The sequence below is a fragment of the Arachis ipaensis genome, chromosome B1, assembly GCF_059453495.1.
Source record: "Arachis ipaensis isolate K30076 ecotype BB chromosome B1, ASM5945349v1, whole genome shotgun sequence".
Taxonomy (NCBI): domain Eukaryota; kingdom Viridiplantae; phylum Streptophyta; class Magnoliopsida; order Fabales; family Fabaceae; genus Arachis; species Arachis ipaensis.
The window spans coordinates 145,973,343-145,981,550 of record NC_142436.1 but is presented as its reverse complement, the minus strand read 5'-3'; the positions used below and the strand labels follow the sequence as shown (position 1 = coordinate 145,981,550).

Here is an 8,208-nt window from a genome sequence, read left to right as displayed (position 1 = left end):
ATAGAAAGGTTGATTTAAACCATGCATAGTATCAATTAATTTAAACCAAAATATGGCAAACCATTAATAGTTTTTATACATTACAGCCATATGTATTTGACAATAGCAAGTAATATGACATATTTGACTAACAAAATGAACCATTATTTAGAGTGAGCACAATCACAGTTTCTTTTAACAAAAAAATAAACACTTCACAAGTGTAATGTCCCAATATTAAGTTTCACTTCTTTCAGGGGTGTTTAAATTCAGGAGTCGGTACAAACTTTAGAAAATTTGTGAATCGTGAGGCAGTGGCTGAACTTGCACCCTTATTGGGTTCAGTGCTGTAGAGGGGGTTGGCGGTGGTGATCTTCTTCTAGCAGGTAATTTGGCACGTCTTGCGGCTAGTTCCGCTTTTAGTTCAGTGAACTACACAAAACACCAACAACAAATGAAAACCCAAATTCGTCACCTACTAAACCTTTTTCGGAGTTATTAGTGAAGAATTAATAAAAAGGTGTATTATTGAATTACTGTTGTATTTTTTGAGAATCTTCTGGTTCAAAACAATTTGGTTGTGATAGTTCATCTCTGAAGCTTGACTAGTAGGAGCAGAATTGGTTGCAGACGGAATATTATTTGTAACAGTAGCAGTAGCCGTAGCTATACCAGTAGCAGTGGCAGTTGCAGTGTAGTTGCAGTGGCCTGGGCAGTAGTTGTGGCAGTAGGTGTGGACGAAGTCATAGTGGCCTGGCCAGTAGAAGTGGCAATGGCCTGGGTAGTAGCATTTTTAGGGTCTTTAGCAGCCTCCGCAGCTTGAGTAGCATCAGCTGCTCTCTTCTTTTTACACCCTCTCTTAGTATGACCTTTTTGCAAACAGTACCTGCAGGTGAATTGTCGAAGATGTCATTTTATGGCTATACCTGGCTTAGCTTTCTTGCTAGAACTTGTGCCTTCATCGGAGTCCTTCCTCCTCTTTGTTTGAAGGTTCCCTAGCTTCCTCTTGATTGGTGGTGCCAATGGCCTGTTATACTGACTTTGTTCCCAGAAGGCTTGGCCAGGTATAGGATTGATGTGGTACTTGTATGTTTCCTTGTAAGACTCTATGGTTATCAATTTGTGACAAAAATCTTCTGGGTGCTTGTTCATTCAGGCCAGTGCAGCACAAGCATGAATGCATGGAATCCCTACAAGTGCTCATATACAGGTAGCTTAGGTTACAAAAAATCATTTATAAGACAAGTGTAAATGGAACAAAGATGATTGGGAAAAACAACCTGTTAACATCCAAAACTGGCAGGTACATAATCTTTTTCCTAAGTCCACCACATGGTTTGTAGGACGCCCATGAACCTCAAACTTCTCATAACTAGTATCTCTAGACCACATAGCATGCCAATTCCTGGACTCCTTCCTCACCTTTTCTAGCCTACTTTTGATTACCGGTGGTAACAGCCCCAGGTGATTGTCCAACTTGACCTTGTTCTCAGCCATATTCCTCATGACAAACATCTTCACCTCTTCTAAAAGAGTAACTATTGGCTTTCCCCTTGCTTCCTTGATCTTTGAATTGAAAATCTCACAAGCGTTGTTGCAAATCGAGTCCAATTTGGAGTTGTGTCTAAACTGTGACCTCGTTCATACCTCCCTGGGCCACTTGTCAAGATACGCCTATGCATCCTCGTTCAGCCTCTTTATCCTTTCCATGTACTCCTAAATGGCAAGAATTGAGAGAGGTGAAAACAGTCCATGTAAACTCACGCCAAAAAAGACCACTGTCCTTACATACCTTAAACTCTTGAAATGTAGTTGCTCGTGCACACTCCCATAATAGTCCCCTCAGCTCCAAGTCCTTCCACTACTTGTTGAAATTTCGCCACAGATGCCAGACACAGAAACGATGACTCACATCAGGCATCATCGCTTTTATGGCAGGTAGTAATCCCTGAAGGCAGCAAAGATCATGTCACAGAAACAAAGACAACAATAGTTGGTCACCATAATAGTCCCTAAGTTTGATAATCGTTCACCATAATAGTCCCTAAGTTTACCACTCTTCACCATAAAAGTCCTTAACTTTCATAATCATTCACTATAATAGTCCCTGAATTGCACCATTCAGAATCTATCTAACTTGTAACAGACAGCATACCACACAAGTATAGTAACTAATCAAACAATAACAGAGGTATCATCAATAACAGAATTTTACTGCACTTTATGTACTAAACCAATTGAACACAGTTTTATACAATACATTTTAACGTGAGATTATAAAGGTCATGCTAGGAGATTACCTTTTGCATGTCAGAGATAAAGTTCCACCCATGAGTCTCATAGTCTCCAAGGTCTTCATGTAGCAACTCTAGGAACCACTTCTAGTTCTCAAAGTTCTCCACTTCCACAACTGCCCACGCAATAACGTATATAGATGATTAGCATCTTGTCCAACAGCCGAAAGAATTTGCCCCCGAATACAATTTTCAAAAAGGCCCCATCAAGTCCAATTAATGGACGATAGCCAGCCCTGAAACCTGATTTGCACCCACTCAAGCAGACATACATCCTCTCAAATATGACCTCATTACTAGGCTGTGGCTTTGTGCAAATCTAAATTGTGGATCCCGGGTTGGTCTTCAACAGGGTTTCACCATAGTCCCTAAGCATGGCATATTGCTCCTTCGCATCCCCATAAACTACATTCCTAGCATCACACAGTGCCTGTGATATAGAATTCTTATTGAGCGATAAGTCGTATTTTGTCTTGAAATAAGTTGTAGCCTCACAGTTCCTAAAATTGGGATTTCCTTAGTTTTTTCACCAACTTACCTGCAACCCAATTTCTATTTGTTGCCTTGTTCCTATTCTCTCTTGGACAGGTGTGATCATTTAAGAATGTCTCCACTTGCCAGCAACTGTCTTTGTGGTCCCTTGATGCGTACACAACCCATTTGTAATCCTTCACCTTACATACTGCCCTTACCCTTTTGCTATCGTTCTTCCTGAACCTCATTCGTCTCCCTTCTTGTATAGTAAACTCCCTTACTGCCTCCTTGAACTCCCACTTAGTATTGAATTTCATGCCGACTTCCAAATGCAATTCTCCGAACCTAGCACCATGCCTAAACACCGGAAATACCTCATCTGAACTTTCTTCTCCAATTAGCCCATCCTCTGAATTAGGTGGTATTTTCATCTCCAAAGAGTTCTATGAATTGGCACCATCCGATTCTGACCCCGGATCAAAAGCGTCATCATTATCAGCCTTTCCCCCTCCCTCCACAAATCCCATGTCCACATCTTCATTAGAAATGTCTTGCACAAATTCATCATTATCAACACAAACCTTGGCCTTCCCTTTTTCCTTTACACTCTCTGCCTGGACCTTCTTTCTTGCACTGGGTTTTTCGACTTTCTTCTTGTGTGAAGGAATGTTATATCCGATGCCCGATTCACCTGAACTATCATTCGGCTCTTGTGGCTTATACACCTCGTCCTCAGCACTCTCGTAGCTGTCATGAGAGCCTGAGTCAGAGGATAGAACAACATGGTCACCTCCATTTCTCTTTGCTTTTGAAAAACCTTTCCCTGAAGGCCTCAGACAGTATCTCCTAGACCTAGTGACTTTGTTTTGTGTGGGTATGGGTTTAGGTTTGGAAACTGTCTTAGGCTTAGGCTTTGACTTAGGCTTAGGCTTGGACTCCATTTTTGAATTCATATTGGTATTCTTCGGTAATGCCTCTTTAGCTTGGGGCTTGTATGTTACTATACTCAAACTCATCGGAGGGTCCTTCTCGGTAGTAGTTTTCAGAGGGGGGGTTTTTCACAGTACTGGCATTCGACTCAGCTTGCTCTCCAAGATCCCTCACTTGGTCATCAACATGCACAATAACATCCTGCCCTTGTAGTATCTCAGGTTTTGAAATACCATGTTCAATGTAGACATCAACTACCCCATTGTTCTTTCCACCCTGAGAACACATCTCCCTCAACTCGTTATCAGTGTCTAAACGCCTCAAACCCACTTCCAGACTCATCCCTGGCACTGCCACCAGACCTCCTTCATCGTCTCATAGCCTAGCTCTTTGAAGTAATTTCTCAGGTAGAATACATCCAACCTGTCCACATCCAGATTACCCAAACAGTGCTTATTGTCAGGATAATATGTCCATCTCCCATCTTTACTCTTCTCAAAATTTTCTCCATGATGAAACATTATGTCTAACACTTCGACATCCATCTGCAACATAACAGAGAAAAAAATAAATTTAACACGCATGAAACACAAAAACAACAAATAACACCCACATTATACACCATCAGAGATTGCCCCCTATTCTATTGAAAAGAAACAGAGCATCCATTATCGGTTGGAACATATGAACAAGTAAAACCCTAACAACATGTGAATTCCAACAAATTCTGGATGCATCATATACGAGTAACTTTAACAATCGCCCGTCTGAGGAATGAAAAATGATCCAAAAAATTTTTAAAAAAATTATTATCTTGAAGCTCTGTTAAACGGTTCCTCAGTCGTTGCTTCAATGGCTTCCCACAAACCTTCCCCCAAGTTTAGTGCAACAATGGTAAGAAAGCAGCGAGCAAGCAGCAGTGTCCTAGGCTATTGCCACTGTCTCTGGTTATGGAGGAGGAGACCAAGCGTTGAGAGAGATGAGAAAAATATGAAGAAGACATAACGAATGCCAAACACTTTACCCAAGCAACCATTACATTCACTGTGATCAAAACGGCGACGTTTGGGCTTTCATACATTTTTCCATGAAACGACGTCGTTTTAGATGTCCAATGTGGCAGTGGGTGTGCCACATAAGCAAGGTCGTCGCTGAGTCAAGCCGGAATTCCACCCAAGGACCATTATGTTGCCCGGAGTGCAATCTGGAGGACATAAATAGTGCAATTGGAATCTCAGGGGCTAAATCGATGCACGGACTGAATCTGAGGGACCACTATGGGGATTTAGTCATAATAGATCCTTTTAGAACTTAGAACCGGTAGTGTCCAACTGAATTACCATAATTGTTTTCATCTTTTGAATAATCCAGTGGATTCGTTGTTACGTCGCATTTGCTAACATGCAAGCACAATTTGGCTATTTTTTATTTGTTATGGAAGTAAAAGTAGTGATATACCATAATATTGTAATTTTTGGTGTTTTTCAAAATTGTGGAAAGTACACAAATCGGAGGGTCTGATTTCTGTACCTCAAAATTTTTAATTTTTTTAACACAAATCGGACGGTCCGATTTGTGTACCTCTAATAAATCGGACGATCCGATTTCTACTTTTCTAATTATACGGCTCCACATTTGAGAATAACACCCCAACAATTCACATTTTAAAAAAACACCATTACTACTCCAATATTAAAAATAAAAAGTTCGCACAATATCCATAACTGTTTTTTTTCTTATACTGCATTTCCATAACTGTTGAAACTAACTATTTGTACTTACCATTCCAGGTTTAGCCTAAATTTGCTCCCCAAGACCCCAACTGTGTCTGTGTGGGAATTTTATTCAGCATTATCTTATTTTATTTATTTATTTATTTATATAATATAAAAAACTGGCTCATTTTTTTCCATATAAAAATATTATTAGTGTTTTCATAGAAATGGAGACATTTGGTATATTTACAGAATAGTGGACATGTTAGTTGGATAGTTACAACACGTGGAGGGTATGCTGACGTAGTACGTGCGGGCGTGCTGTCAATACGTGGAGGGCATGCTGACTCAGCATGTGGAGACATGATGATGATGTGTCGCTCTCTCCTTCGATGGCAATGCAACACGTGATTTGCGTGTTGAGTGCTCTCCCTATACAAGGCAAAGTTCAGTACCATTTCATTGCAAAGAGGAGAGTTGTTTGAGTATGTTTCTAGTGTGATGGAAGGTACCGCAAATTTGATGGTGTATAACAACGGTGAAATTATACGAAATACTCATAAAGGAGTGAGCTTTGCGTGTGAAAATCCATTTTTTTGTGGTTTCATGCACCGTGACGTTCATGGAGTTTCAGAACAGTCTCTGTCAAAGCATGGAGAATGATATGTTGAGGAGAGTGCGCAGTATTCTGTACTAGAATCCCATTATAGTTTTTGGTGGTCTAATATAGTTTGATATTATGCCGATCATTGACGAAGCGAGTATGTATAATATGTTCCATATTCACTGGTAGACTCAGGTGCGACAACCAAAAATTGAGCTGTATGTTGAGTTTGAAAATGTAGAGGAAGATAGGATTCAAAATGATTCAGATATAGAGGATGATAGAGCTGAAGTGTATGAAGGAATGAACAATGATAGCGAAGAGGACTTCGAAACTACTTATGAAGTCGGCGACAAAGATGAGGATGGTGATGTAGGAAGTGAGGCAGCAGTAGAAAATGTAGTGGTTCTTCCTGCAGTTAGTCAACCGATGGACATTTCACCTTTTATGCGTAACTTGGATCTTGATGCCATACATGCACTGGAATTCTCCGAATATGCAAACATAGGTACGTGATGATTGAATAATACGTTTTTAATTTATATTTTTGATGGATCAATGAGTGACAATTTCTATTTTGTGTAGGTGTTGCTGATCTTGAGGACGGGGAGTTCAGGATCGGAATAGAAGTTACACTATCTCTAGAGGAGTCAACTACAATATGTATAAGTTTGAGCCACAGACGTTCTATGCAAAATGCAAGACGTATGGGCGTGGGTGCGACTGGCTTATCCGAGCTAGCTTGATACGAAAAAAAGGTTGTTGAGAGATACACAGATATAACGGTAGGCACACGTGCACCATGGAAACGATTTTACAGGATCATTTCAAGTTAGACTCGGACACAGTTGTTGAGGTTATAAGGCCATTGATTGAGACCGACCTGTCTATCAAGGTGAAATCTATAATTGCAGAAGTCCAGTTAAGGTTCAACTACACCATTAGTTACCGAAAAGCTTGGTTGGCAAAGCAGAAGTCCATAGCCAAAGTTTTCTTTGGATGGAAAGATTCTTACCAAGCTTTAACATGGTGGTTCTCGATCATGGTTCGGAAAATGCCTGGCTCAATTGTCCAAATAGAAACACAACTCTTGTACAACGGGAGTGAGGAGGCAAACAGTGTCAGGATACTTCACCGCGTATTTGGAGTTTCAATCCACGTATTAGAGCGTTCAAGCATTGCAAGTCTTTGGTTCAGGTTGACGGGACACTCCTTTATGAAAAATACAAAGGTACACTTTTGGTTGCTATTGCACAAGATGGGAAGCAAATATTATGTCTATCGCTTTTACCCTCGAGGAGGGGGAGACCGCTGATGCGTGACACTTTTTTCTCAGTAATTTATGAAAACACGTTAGAAGAGACGGCGTGAGTATAATCTCAGACCGACATAAGTCAATCCGAGCAATAGTAAATCATTTTGGAGGTGATTGACAACCTCCAAGAGCATGGTGGATGTTTGTATTAAGCACATCGGTAGCAACTTCTTAAGGGCATTCAAAGTTTCACACTTGCAAAAACTTGTTGTCAACATAGGGTATTCAAGGACGGTGGATGAGTACATCAACTATAAGAAGTTGCAAAAGCGAGGCGAGGCATATGCCCGGTGGTGCGATGCCATTGGACTTAGAAACTGGGTATTGGCATTTGACGAGGAACATCGATGGGCCACATGATGATGAACTTTGTCGAGTGTATTAATTCAATGCTGAAGGGTGCCTGAAACCTCCTTGCGTTGGCGCTCATCCAAGCAACATATTATTGGTTAAACGAGCTATTTATGCAGAAGAGTGACGAGGCTCACGATCGCAAGCATGCTAGATTTACTTATTATGTATTTTCACAACAACAGATAGAAGCAAACATGCAACGTGTTAGAAATATAGTTGTGCACCGGTTTGTTAAACGAAATGAGGTGTTTGAGGTGCATGAAATGCCTAATGGAAAGGTCTTGGGAGTTGATCTTGCACGGCGATCGTGTGACTGTCGGCACTTTCAGGTGGAATGACTTCCATGTCGCCATGTTATTGCTTACTGTGCTAACTAGCGTCTCGATTGGCAACTGTATGTGAATGATGTGTATAAGATGACAGATGTTCATAAGGTCTACAGATTTGAGTTTGTACCATTAAGCGATCTAGAGACATGGCCTACTTATCTGGGACTAACATGGGTCACTAATCTTGCCTTGTGGTGAACGTCGAAAGGTCGTC

At 40.8% G+C, this 8,208-nt stretch overlaps 1 pseudogene; it reads right to left on the bottom strand.

Annotated features, from left to right (window-relative positions):
• Positions 1-267: 267 nt before the first annotated feature.
• On the bottom strand, positions 268-4,222 carry LOC148578768 (uncharacterized; annotated as a pseudogene).
• Positions 4,223-8,208: the final 3,986 nt, after the last annotated feature.